The sequence below is a fragment of the Oncorhynchus mykiss genome, chromosome 22 (genome assembly GCF_057628025.1).
Source record: "Oncorhynchus mykiss isolate SJ-2025 chromosome 22, ASM5762802v1, whole genome shotgun sequence".
Taxonomy (NCBI): domain Eukaryota; kingdom Metazoa; phylum Chordata; class Actinopteri; order Salmoniformes; family Salmonidae; genus Oncorhynchus; species Oncorhynchus mykiss.
The window spans coordinates 29,636,870-29,651,342 of record NC_143043.1 but is presented as its reverse complement, the minus strand read 5'-3'; the positions used below and the strand labels follow the sequence as shown (position 1 = coordinate 29,651,342).

The 14,473-nt window shown below is 42.9% G+C and overlaps 1 long non-coding RNA gene across 1 annotated transcript; it reads left to right on the top strand.

The window, feature by feature from the left end:
* Nucleotides 1–1,957: 1,957 nt before the first annotated feature.
* LOC149972833 (uncharacterized) lies at nt 1,958–13,150 on the top strand. The gene is made up of 2 exons (XR_016490739.1): nt 1,958–2,035; nt 11,701–13,150. It is a non-coding gene; the product is annotated as an uncharacterized LOC149972833 (long non-coding RNA).
* Nucleotides 13,151–14,473: the final 1,323 nt, after the last annotated feature.

The following is a 14,473-nucleotide window of genomic DNA, read 5'->3' as shown; positions in this document are numbered from 1 at the left end:
TCAATGGATATATATGAGAGCAGCAGTGTGATTCACATCAGTGCGCTATGGAGATATCAGTAATAAGTGATATCCGTATCGCTGTAGACTACACCACTGCTGTCATCCTTACCTCCAAGCGTTTATTCAAGTTGGATAATCTAGGATGCCGACAGCAGCCGCACCATTGGAAGACATGGCTTGGACTGTAGCCTACAAAAGCCTATTCCTGCTCTTTTCCCGCGATCCATCAAACCCATTTGGTGTGTCATCATAGTGGTTTCTGACTTTCGGTCAAACTGGCTCAGCTAGAACAAACTTAAACGTGCGTTTTTTTCCAATGCTGATTTGAATGTCATTGAGAAAACAGAGAAGTGTCAAATAATGTTTTTCACTAACATCCTTTCTGAATTTTAAAAAAATCCTTGAAGTGATCATTTAGTTTTTCAAAAGTATCTGTAATCTGATTGCAATATTTTTGCTGGTAACGCAAAGGATTACAGTTACCAAATTGTTGTAATCCCTTACATGTAACAGATTACATGTAATCCGTTACTCCCCAACCCTGGCTGTGTGGTTGGCTATCTCTTCCAAACAGTGGCTTGGCAAGAGAGAAAATGTTCTATGCCTTAAGTCATTGTTATGGATGTATCTAAAAAAAAAAACGGAACATTTAGAACAAACGACTGGGTCATGTCCATAGATTTAGAACAAAAATACAATAATATTTAGAACAAAAACGAACGGATCGCGTCTCTGATAGGCCTATAAAATGCCTTGCCTGGATTCCGTCAGTCCTTAGCAGTGTGCACATCTGCTCATCTCCAATGTCTTCTCCGTCCTCTTAGGTAACTACATACATATTTATCGCCCATGCGAATTATACACCGTGGTGAATTAATTTACGAGTTCATTAAACGGCCATCACACCCTGATTTACAAGGCTTTAAACACGGCCCATCCGCACCAGTCTGTATGAGTCCATTAGGCTTTATGGGTTCATTTATTTAGCCCAGGATGGGGTTGTCATGTCAATGAGGGATGGCACGCCAAATGTGATATACAGCACAACATCACTTCCTTATTTACAACTCCAGATGTTATAGAATGGTGAGGGATATGGATGGACTGAAATTGGGAAATCCTATTGTAATAAATGGCATGTAGGCATCCACATGGCAATACTGGAGTATGACATAGGGAAGTAGGGGACAGAGTAGGGGACGGGGTGCTCTAAGAAATAGAAGACAATGAGACAGAAATAGGGGACAAGTTGACAGAAAGGGAGGGGACAAGAAGACAGAAAGGGAGGTTAAGAAACCAGAGAAGTTGTGTACAAGGAAACAGAGACAGCAGGGATAACATATTTCCAGGATTTGATCTGTCTGCTGGCAGCTCTAGGGGACAGATGAAGGATGTATATTTACAATCTTCCCACCACTCCCCATCCATATGCCAGGGGTCATAAATCAGACGCACTAACAGTAACAAAAACGTCGTAAAAACAGGACACCTCATTGTTGCTGTGAGATTTTGCACTCAGCGCCATAGATTGGTAACTATCTGCCTCGAACTGTGCTCCTTGATGCCTATGGTTTTGCAAGTCAAGCAGTAAAATAATTTGACAAAAAATGATTCTCTAAGTATATGAATGTAGCCACAGCCAAAACTGAAATCGACTGCATCCATCAAATCTCTGTTGGCTTGTTTCTTTTGTTTTTGACACAGAATGGTATTTTATGCAACGCATAGCAGCACATTTCGGCAACACTGCAAGACAGAATGGCTTGTCTTGGTGGCCTTGTGGATTAAAAACAACAACAGCAGAGGGTTAAATGCCATTGGGTCTGGGATCATGGGGTCATGGCCTCTTAAAGTTCAAAGTTCATTAGGTTAGCAGCACAAAGATGGAGGTTTGGATGGTGGCGGTCACAGGGCTAGAGACTGACTCTTGCTCATGTGTCCCTGCCTTTTCATAGAACCACAACGGACCGATGGAGGGACGGATGGAGGGACGGATGGAAGAATGGTCGGATGGATGTATCATTTGGACTTGGTAAGCGGAAAGCATACAGTTGAAGGAGAGAGACATGGTGAGGGTTATAGGGGAGAAATAGAGATGGAGACAGTATACAGAGGAGAGATGTGAAACCATGTGTTTTTAGAACACTTCACATGTGATGATATTTCACATGAAGTTTCACATGATCACAAAACGTTTTCACATGTGAAATGTCACGTGAAGTGTTCCAAAAACACGTATTCACATGTGAAATGTCACACAACATGTTCCAAAAAAAGTTTTCAGATTATTTCACAGGTGAAATTTCACAATGTGATTTTCCAAATGTGAAATCATGTACAGTACTTCAACATGTGATAACATGAAACTACACTGTTAGTCATTGCTGTCAATTTTGTTGTAAATTTTACAGTCATTATACTGTACATGTCTACAGTAATAGGATACTGTATATGTGTTTTTTCTATATATTTACTGTCAATCACAATGCACTTGGGTATTTTTTGGCCCGTCCTGCAAATTAACTTGGCATGTCTCATTTGCAATTGCATTTAAACTTATAGATTACTTTAGATGTGCTAATGGCACAAACTGTAAAATAAATGTTCCTGTAATTTTATAGTAAGTTACCGGCTACTGAGTTACGGAAAGAATCATGTAAACAATATTACATATATTTTTACATCTGAGCTGTATTTTCTCAGTACATACAACAACGAACTGTATTCAGAAAGTACACAGAAATTCCAATTCTAAATCAGTTATTTTCAATATTGGAACATTTGGAATTTGGTTTATTTTCTGAATTGACTGTAACTTAAAAGGAATTGCTCCCAACTTTTGTTAGCCTACTTGGAATGCAACCCCATGTGCTATTTGAACTCACAACCTCATAGATGACAGCAACCTGAATTTCATGTTTTGCCACAGGTCTGTGGCCACGACAGAGATCGGCCACCGATTTAATGGCAATAATACATTTCTGCACTTTGCTAAAAGTTCCCCAGAATCAAGTCAATCATTGTGCGATTAACTGTACTGTAGGTGTACAGTACATTTGGACATATTCAGTCCCCTTTACTTTTTCCATATTTTGTCATGTTTTTTCATCATTTTTTCCCCGTTAATCTACATACAATACCTTATAATGAAAAAGCAAAATAGGTTTTTAGAATTGTTTTGCTAATTTCTAAATAAGAAAAACAGAAATATCACATTTACATAAGTATTGAGACCCTTTACTCAGTACTTTGTTGAAGCACCTTTGGGAGCAATTAAAGCCTTAATATTTATTGGGTATGACGCTACAAGCTTGACACACCTGTATTTGGGGAGTTCTCCCATTCTTCTCTGCAGATCTTCTCAAGCACCGTCAGGCTGGATGGGTAGCGTCGCTGCACAGCTATTTTCTCTCCAGAAATGTAAGCTTCAAGTCCCGGCTCTGGCTGGGCCACTCAACGACATTAAGAGACTTGTCCCGAAGCCACTCCTGCATTGTCTTGGCTGTGTGCTTAGGGTTGTTGTCCTGTTGGAAGGTGAACTTGAGTGCTCTGGACAAGGTTTTCATCAAGGATCTCTCTGTACTTTGCTCCGTTAATCTTTCCCTCAGTCCTGACTAATCTCCCAGTCCCTGGCGCATAAAAACATCCCCATAGCATGACATAGAGATGATGCCAGGTTTCCTCCAGACGTTACACTTGGCATTCAGGCCAAAGAGTTCAATCTTGGTTTCATCAGACCAGAGAATCTTGTTTCTCATGGTCTGAGAGTCTTTAGGTGCCTTTTGGCAAACTCCAAGCGGGCTGTCATGTGCCTTTTGTTGAGGAGTGGCTACCGTCTTTCCACTCTACCATAAAGGCCTGATTGGTGGAGTGCTGCAGAGATGGTTTTCCTTCTGGAAGGTTCTCCCATCCCCACAGAGGAACTCTGGATCTTGGTCAAATTGACCATCGGGATCTTGGTCACCTCCCTGACCAAGGCCCTTCTCCCCCGTTTGCTTAGTGTAGGCGGGCAACCAGCTCTAGGAAGAGTCTTTGGGGTTCCAAACTTCTTCCATTTCAGAAAGATGGAGGCCACTGTGTTCTTTGGTACCTTAAATGATGCATAAATGTTTTGGTACCCTTCCCCAGATCTGTGTCTCAGCACAATCCTGTCTCTACGGACAATTCCTTCAACCTCATGGCTTGGGTTTTGCTCTGAGATGCACTGTCAACTGTGGGACCTTATATAGACAGGTGTGACTCCAATCAAGTTGTAGAAACATCTCAGGGATGATCAATGGAAACAGGATGCATGTAAATAAGCTATTTCTGTTTTTCTTTTTAATACATTTGCCCCAAAAATTGTTTTCCTGTTTTCGCTTTGTCATTATGGGGTATTATGTGTACATTGATGAGATATATACACTACCGTTCAAAAGTTAGGTGTAACTTACTTCCGGCGCCGATAGAGATGGCCGCCTCGCTTTGCATTCCTAGGAAACTATGCAGTATTTTGTTTTTTTCAGTGTTATTTCTTACATTGGTACCCCAGGTAATCTTAGGTTTCATTACATACAGTCGGGAGGAACTAATGAATATAAGAGCAACGTCAACTCACCATCATTACGGCCAGGAATATTACTGGATCGGATCCCAGCCGGCGACCCAAAACAACGACGCCGTAAAAGTGGCAAACGAAGTGGTCTTCTGGTCAGGCTCCGGAGATGGGCACATTGCGCACCACTCCCTAGTATACTACTCGCCAATGTCCAGTCTCTTGACAACAAGGTTGATGAAATCCGAGCAAGGGTAGCATTCCAGAGAGACATCAGAGACTGTAACGTTCTTTGCTTCACGGAAACATGGCTCACTCGAGAGACTCGGGGTCGGTGCAGCCAGCTGGTTTCTTCAAGCATATCGCAGACAGAAACAAGCCTCTTTCTGGTAAGAAGAGGGGCGGGGGGGGGGTATGCCTTATGATTAACGAGACGTGGTGTGATCATAACAACATACAGGAACTCAAGTCCTTCTGTTCACCTGACTTTGAATTCCTCACAAACAAATGTCGACCACATTATCTACCAAGGGAATTCTCTTCGATTATAATCACAGCCGTATATATTCCCCCCCAAGCAGACACATCGATGGCCCTGAACAAACTTTATTTGACTCTATGTAAACTGGAAACCACATATCCTGAGGCTGCATTCATTGCAGCTGGGGATTTTACCAAGGCTAATCTGAAAACAAGACTCCCTAAATTCTATCAGCATATCGATTGCGCAACCAGGGCAGGTAAAACCCTGGATCATTGTTATTCTAAATTTGCGATGCATATAAGGCCCTCCCCCGCCCTCCTTTCGGAAAAGCTGACCACGACTCCATTTTGTTGCTTCCAGCCTACAGACAGAGACTAAAACAAGAAGCTCCTGCGCTCAGGTCTGTTCAACGCTGGTCCGACCAATCTGATTCCACGATTCAAGACTGCTTCGATCACGTGGATTGGGATATGTTCCGCATTGCGTCCAACAACAACATTGACGAATACGCTGATTCGGTGAGCGAGTTCATTAGAAAGTGCATTGACGATGTTATACCCACAGCAACGATTAAACCATTTCCAAACCAGAAACCGTGGATTGATAGCAGCATTGAAAGTGAGAACCATTGCTTTTAACCAGGGCAAGGTGACCGGAAACATGACCGAATACAAACAGTGTAGCTATTCCCTCCGCAAGGAAATCAAACAAGCTAAGCGTCAATATAGAGACAAAGTAGAGTCGCAATTCAACGGCTCAGACGCAAGAGGTATGTGGCAGGGTCTACAGTCAATCACGCATTACAAAAAGAAAGCCAGCCCCGTCGCGGACCAGGATGTCTTGCTCCCAGACAGACTAAATAACTTTACAGTGCCACTGACACGGCCCGCTACCAAAACCTGCGGACTCTCCTTCACTGCAGCCGACGTGAGTAAAACATTTAAAAGTGTTAACCCTCGCAAGGCTGCAGGCCCAGACGGCATCCCCAGCCGAGTCCTCAGAGCATGCGCAGACCAGCTGGCTGGTGTGTTTACGGACATATTCAATCAATCCTTTTCCCAGTCTGCTGTTCCCACATGCTTCAAGAGAGCTACCATTGTTCCTGTTCCCAAGAAAGCTAAGGTAACTGAGCTAAACGACTACCGCCCAGCACCATACTTCCGTCATCATGAAGTGCTTTGAGAGACTAGTCAAAGGACCATATCACCTCCACCCTACCTGACACCCTAGACCCACTCCAATTTGCTTAGCGCCCCAATAGGTCCACAGACGACGCAATCACAACCACACTGAACACTGCCCTAACCCATCTGGACAAGAGGAATACCTATGTGAGAATGCTGTTCATCGACTACAGCTCAGCATTTAACACAATAGTACCCTCCAAACTCGTCATCAGGCTCGAGACCCTGTCTGGGTACTGAACTTCCTGACAGGCCATCTCCAAGTGGCGAGGGTAGGTAACAACATCTCCACCCCGCTGATCCTCAACACTGGGGCCCCACAAGGGTGCGTTCTGAGCCCTCTCCTGTACTCCCTGTTCACCCACGACTGCATGGCCATGCACGCCTCCAACTCAATCATCAAGTTTGTGGACGACACTACAGTGGTAGGCTTGATTACCAACAACGACGAGACGGCCTACAGGGGGGAGGTGAGTGCCCTCGGAGTGTGGTGTCAGGCAAGTAACCTCACACTCAACGTCAACAAATCAAAGGAGATGATTGTGGACTTCAGGAAACAGCAGAGGGAGCACCCCCCTATCCACATCAACAGGACAGCAGTGGAGAGGGTAGTAAGGTTTAAGTTCTTCGGTGTACACATCACGGACCAACTGAATTGGTCCCCCCACACAGACAGCGTTGTGAAGAAGGCGCAGCAGCGCTTCTTCAACTTCAGGAGGCTGAAGAAATTCGGCTTGTCACCAAAAGCACTCACAAACTTCTACAGATGCAGAACCGAGAGCATCCTGTCGGGATGTATTACCACCTGGTACAGCAACTGCTCCTCCCACAACCGTAAGGCTCTCCAGAGGGTACTGAGGTCTGCACAACGCATCACCGGAGGCAAACTACCTGCCCTCCAGGACACCTACACCAACCAATGTCACAGAAAGGCCATAAAGATCATCAAGGACATCAACCACCCGAGCCACTGCCTGTTCATCCCGCTATCATCCAGAAGGCGAGGTCAGTACAGGTGCATCAAAGCAGGGACAGAGAGACTGAAAAACAGCTTCTATCTCAAGGCCATCAGACTGTTAAACAGCCACCACTAACATTGAGTGGCTGCTGCCAACATACTGACTCAACTCCAGCCACTTTAATAATGGAAATTGATGTAAAAAATGTATCACTAGCCACTTTAAACAATGCCACTTAATATAATGTTTACATACCCTACATTACTCATCTCATATGTATATACTGTACTTGATACCATCTACTGCATCTTGCCTATGCCATTCTGTACCATCACTCATTCATATATCTTTATGTACATATTCTTTATCCCTTTACACTTGTGTGTATAAGGTCGTAGTTGTGGAATTATTAGGTTAGATTACTCGTTGGTTATTACTGCATTGTCGGAACTAGAAGCACAAGCATTTCGCTACACTCGCATTAACATCTGCTAACCATGTGTATGTGACAAATAACATTTGATTTGATTTGACTTAGAAATGTCCTTGTTTTTGAAAGAAAAGCTAACTTTTTGTCCATTAAAATAACTTTAAATTTATCAGAAATACAGTGTAGACATTGTTAATGTTGTAAATGACTATTGTAGCTGGAAACTGCAGATTATTTTATAGAATATCTACATAGGTGTACAGAGGCCCATTATCAGCAACCACCACTCCTGTGTTCCAATGGCACGTTGTGTTAGCTAATCCAAGTGTATCATTTTAAAAGGCTAATTGATCATTAGAAAACCTTGTTTGCAACAATGTTAGCACAGCTGAAAACAGATGTTCTGATTAAAGAAGCAATAAAACTGGCCTTCTTTCGACGAGTTGAGTATATGGAGCATCAGCATTTGTGTGTTTGATTACAGGCTCAAAATGGCCAGAAACAAATAACTTTCTTCTGAAACGCGTCAGTCTATTCTTGTTCTCTGAAATAAAGGCTATTCCATGTGAGAAATTGCCAAGAAACTGAAGATCTGGTACAATGCTGTGTACTACTCCCTTCACAGAACAGCGCAAACTGTCTCTAACCAGAATAGAAAGAGGAGTGGGAGGCCCCGGTGCACAACTGAGCAAGAGGTACATTGGAGTGTCTAGTTTGAGAAACAGACTTGTGTGCTTTTCTTTCAAAAACAAGGACATTTCTAAGTGACCCCAAACTTTTGAACGGTAGTGTATATTTATAATCCATTTTAGAATAAGGCTGTAACATAACAAAATGTTTAAAAGGTGAAGTGGTCTGAATACTTTCCTTTTTGTCTTCTACCCAATACCAAACCAATCAGGTGATTGTTTGACAAAATGAAGCTTTGGACGTCATTGATCACATGCTTCTGATTAAGGGATACAGGCACACTGTTTCAAAGTAAACTGCTTAGCAATTTCGACGCATGCATTGTAGCTCCGGTATCAAAGATAACATTGCTACTGCCAAGGATTGCTAGTGGCATCAAGTACCCTGTAGGTTATTTGCAACGTTTTGACAGTAACTGACTGACAAGTAGTTTCCAGTTATGAAATGACAGGTTGCCATTAAATAATTGGAAAATGCACAGCAATGTCTTTACAGTACAACTCACTACTGAACCATTCTTTGACAAAGTTTATAAAACAGACAGCATCAATAGAGGAGCTCATTTTGCATTGGCATATCCATCAAACACTTAAACCGCTATAACACTTCCATGGACGGTTGGCACAAATATGCACATTTGACCACACACCCAAATATACTAATATACTAATGTACACCAGTACATTACCTACCTAGTGATGATTGTACCTTATATTAAAAATATTAGGTAAAAAAATATCCCATTATACCTACTGAACTGTACCATGTGAGTTCATATATGTACTTGTGAAGTGTACCTTTGAACTTTTTGTAAACCAGGGAACAACACAGTAGCATGTTCCTTCTTGGTAAAACAGCCCTTACACAGCCTGGAGATGTGTTGGGTCATTGTCCTGTTGAAAAACAAATAATAGTCCCTTTATGCCCAAACCAGATTGATTGGATGGCGTATTGCTGCAGAATGCTGTGGTAGCCATGCTGGTTAAGTGTGCCTTGAATTCTAAATAAATCACTGACAGTGTCACCAGCAAAGCACCCCCACACCATAACACCTCCTCCTCCTTGCTTTATGGTGGGAAACACACAGGAGGAGATAATCTGTTCAACCACACTGCGTCTCACAAAGACATGGCGGTTGGAACCAAAAATCTCCAATTTGGACTCCAGACCAAAGGACAAATTTCCACCGGTTTAATGCTCAATGCTCATGTATCTTGGCCCAAGCAAGTCTCTTCTTATTATTGATGTTCTTTAGTAGTTGTTTCTTTGCAGCAATTCGGCCATGAAGGCCTGAGTCACGCAGTCTCCTCTGAACAGTTGATGTTGAGATGTGTCTGTTACTTGAACTCTGTCAAGCCTTTATTTGGGCTGCAATTTCTGAGGCTGGTAACTCTAATGAACTTATCCTCTGCAGCAGAGGTAATTCTGGGTTTTCCTTTCCTGTGGCGGTCCTCATGGGAGCCAGTTTCATCATACCACTTGGTTTATGCAACTGCACTTGAAGAAACTTTAAAAGTTCTTGAGATTTTCCAGATTGACTGACCTTCATGTCTTAAAGTAATGACGGACTGTTGTTTCTCTTTGCTTATTTGAGCTGTTCATGCCATAATATGGACTTGGTCTTTTACCAAATATTCTGTATATATCTACCTTGTCACAACACAACTGATTGGCTCAAATGCATTAAATTAAGAAGGAACGAAATTCCACAAATGAACTTTTAAGAAGGCACACCTGTTAATTGAAATGCTTTCCAGGTAACCATGAAGCTGGTTGAGAGAATGCCAAGAGTGTGCAAAGCTGTCATCAAGGCAAAGGGTGTCTATTTGAAGAATTTCAAATAGAAAATAATCTCAAATAGAAAATATATTTTGATTTGTTTAACACTTTTTTTGGTGACTACATTATTCCATATGTGTTATTTCATAGTGTTGATGTATTCACTATTATTCTACAATGTAAAACATAGTACAAATAAAGAAAAACCCTTGAATGAGTAGGTGTGTTCAAACTTTTGACTGGTACTGTACTGGTACTGCGAATCTCCATTATGCCTGAAGACTTGGTGTCACAGCAGGAATTTCCGGTTGCTAGCAAGAAAGAGGTTGTCAGTTCAAATCCAAATTGAAGTTTAGTCCTGAGTAATCAGAATACAGCTGCATACTATCCATCAACACCTTAATTTAGCTGTAAAAATACAGAACTTGTACATTTACCGCATTTTCACCTCAACTAGACAAAAACCTCCAGGTGACCATGACACAATGTTCAGAGAACGTCCTAAAAACATAATTGGGTACATCCCTGGAACAAAACCTGCAGAGGGACATGACTGTTTAATTTGAATTCATGTCAATTATACCTTTTTAAGGTAAAATATTCAAAATTATATTTGACACCTGAACTTTTACATGTGCTCAAATGTTGTCATATGTAATTTCATGGCATCAAATGGAAAAATATGTATCCCATGATGTCACATTGTCTTCACAAGATCATGTTTTCATGTGCTCAAATGTTGTTGTGTAGTTTCATGTTATCACATGTTGAAATTTTGCATCCCATTGTTGTCACATTTATTTCAAATTCATTTCACGAGATCACGTTCTCACGTGGTCACGTGAAGTTTTATGTTTTCAGATGTTGCTTCGCATTGTCACGTTATCACATTAACGTCACATGATCACATGTTCGCGTGAAATCCATGTGTTTTTTCCTTAAAGTGTGTAATGTACACACATTTGCTTATGTTTCTTTGTTTCTTTTAATTTAACATTTATTTAACTAGGCAAGTCAGTTAAGAACAAGTTCTTATTTACAATGATGGCCTACCCCGGCCAAACCCTAACCTGGACGATGCCACTGTCACGTTCTGACCTTAGTTGGGGCAGCAGGGTAGACTAGTGGTTAGAGCGTTGGACTAGTAACTGGAAGGTTGCAAGTTGGAACCCCTGAGCTGACAAGGTACAAATCTGTCATTCTGCCCCTGAACAGGCAGTTAACCCACTGTTTCTAGGCCGTCATTGAAAATAAGTATGTGTTCTTCACTGACTTGCCTAGTTAAATAAAGGTAAAATAAAAAAATGGTTCCTTTTTTATGTCTTTGTGTTAGTTTGGTCAGGGCGTGAGTTGGGGTGGGTAGTCTATGTTCTTTTTTTATGTTGTATTTCTGTGTTTGGCCCTGTATGGTTCTCAATCAGAGGCAGCTGTCAATCATTGTCTCTGATTGAGAATCATACTTAGGTAGCCTGTTTTCCCCATTTTGGTTGTGGGTGATTATTTTCTGTTTAGTGTTTTTCGTCACCTTACAGGACGGTTCGTCTGTCGTTTTTGTTGTGTTTGTTCAGTGTTCAGTTGTTTTATTAAAATAATGAACATTTACCACGCTGCACCTTGGTCCTCCTCTCTTTCTCCAGACGACAAGCGTTACAGAATCACCCCACCAAGAAAGGACCAAGCAGCGTGGTAATGAGAGGCAGCGAGATCTGGACTATGTGACAACTTGGGAGGAGGTAGAAAGGTGGTCGGTCGACCCAGGGAGAGTGCCGGAGCCCGCCTGGGACTCTCTGGAGCAGTGCGAGGAGGGTTACAGGAGAATGGAGTTGGCGACAAGAACACGGCAGCGCAACAGGCACGAGAGGCAGCCCCAAAGAACTTTGGCAAAGATTGGCAAAGTCAGGTAGGAGACCTGAGCCAACTCCCCGTGCTTACCGTGGTGAGAGAGCGACCGGGCAGGCACCGTGTTATGCGTTGGAGCGCACAGTGTCACCAGTACGCGCTCATAGCCTAGAATGTGGGCATTGAGCCTAAGGGAGAGGTGCGAGTAGTATGCACCAGATCTCCAGTGCTCACCCACAGCTCGGTTCAACCTGTGCCTGCACTCTGGATTGTCCGGGCTAAAGTGGTCATCCAGCCTGGAGGAGTGGTGCCAAGGCTGCGTGCTCCACCACAACCCGGTCGCCGCTCCAAAGGCGCCACTAAAGTGGGCCAAGACTATGGTGGAGTGGGGTCCACATCCCGCGCCAGAGCCGCCAACGCGGACAGGCGCCCACCCAGACCCTCCCCTATAGGTTCAGGATTTGCGGCCGGAGTCCGCACCTTTGGGGGGGTACTGTCACATTCTGACCTTAGCTCCTTTTTTATGTCTTTGTGTTAGTTTGGTCAGGGCGTGAGTTGGGGTGGGTAGTCTATGTTCTTTTCTTATGTTGTATTTCTGTGTTTGGCCTGGTATAGTTCTCAATCAGAGGCAGCTGTCGATCGTTGTCTCTGATTGAGAATCATACTTAATGATAATAATGATCACTTACCACGCTGCACCTTGGTCTTCCTCTCTTTCTCCAGACGACAAGCGTTACAGCCACCCTATGAGACTCCCAGTCACGGCCAGGTTTTGATACAGCCTGAAATCGAACCAGGGTCTGTAGTGATGCATAACCAGGGGTGTGAGAGTGCCTCTCCTCTCACTCAGAGGTGGTGGAACAGGGGAGGATTTTCAAGCCTTGAGACAATTGAGATATGGATTGTGTATCTGTGCCACTCAGAGGGTGAAACGACAAGACAAAAGATTTAAGTCCCTTTGAAAGGGGTATGGTAGTAGGTGCCAGGCACACAGGTTTGAGTGTGTCAAGAACTGCAACACTGCTGTGATTTTCATGCTCAACAGTTTCCTGTGTGTATCAAGAATGGTCCACCACCCAAAGGACATCCAGCCAACTTGACACAACTGTGGGACGCATTGGCGTCAACATGGGCCAGCATCCCTGTGGAATGCTTTCGCGCAGGTGAAAGCAGCTGATGGTTAGTCTGATCCTCTGAGATTCACCTGACTGCTATGCACAAGACAGATTAAACAACAGAATAACAACATTCTCTCTCTCTCTCGTTCTCTCTCTCTCTCATGTTTCTTCACATACCTCCCCATGTTCCACTCTCTCCAGCCTGCTACACTCCTAATAAATATCATCACTGTCTCATCGTTGGCCTGAACAACATGGGCCGCTCAATAAAATGTAGCCTGACTAATAACAACTTTATTGCAGTAGAAAACATGAGACATTAAAGGGATATTTTGGCAATGAGGTCCTTTATCTACTTCCCCAGAGTCAGATGAACTTGTGGATACTATTTTTATGTCTCTATAGCTAGGTTTCCATCCAACTGGCGACAGATTTTCATGCAAATATTCTCAACTGGCAATACAGAAAATATGCACATTTTCCCACCAGTGGTGTTCCCACCAAACTGACTTGTTTCAGAAAAAATCAGTGCATGATGAAGTAGTGCACACAAAATGTACTTCTTCGCATGAGTTTTTATGTACCAAATGAAAATCTATAGTTCAATGGGTTTCCATTGCAGTTTCAACTCTACCAATAGTTTTGCCAAAAACAGTTGCATTAAATAGTAAATGTGCTACTCTGGTCTTGGCACACGCGCTCTAGCCAACAGCTCACAGATACAGTGTGTGTAGGCTGTGCGAGTAGGCTAGTTTACATGATGATGATAATAATAATAATAATATATGGGAATTATATAGTTTTTCAAGGACCTGAAGTCGCTTTACAATTGTAGAGAAAAAAAACAGGAGTCAAAACAATACATCAGACTGAACAGACACATGAATAAAGAGAGCGGTGGATCAGAAAGAGTGTGATGCATCAGTGTATGGAATTGCGTGTGTGGGTTGGTAGAGGAGAAAAAGGTCTGAGAGGTAGAAATATAGAGACAGGTTTCAAGGGTGACGGTTGGGAGCTTGGTCAGTCAATAATGAGTTTATTTTGGTGATCTCATCCTTGAAAAAACCAAAGGAAGGAGTTGCAGAGTTCAGTGCAGGAAGTAGAGAAGGTGTCGTCAAGAGGCTGATGTAGTTTGCTGACAGTGGAGAACAGAGTCCTGGAGTTCTTATTGGAGCTGTTGATGATTTTCGAGAAGTAGGTGGAACTTGTAGCACTGAGCTCAGGGGTAAACCAGTGGAAGGAGAAGGATAGGTTTAGTTTGGAGAGGGGCCAGAGAGTTCAGGGAGACAGATAGAGCAGTTCGTTTGGCAGCTAGTTCATCAGATGAGTTGGGGCGTGACAGTGGTCAGACAATGGGAACATGGTAGGGCAAATATGAGTTAGGTTGAGGCAACAGAGCATACAAGGTCAAGTATGTGTCCCTCGATGTGAGTTGGAAAATTGACGTGTTGGT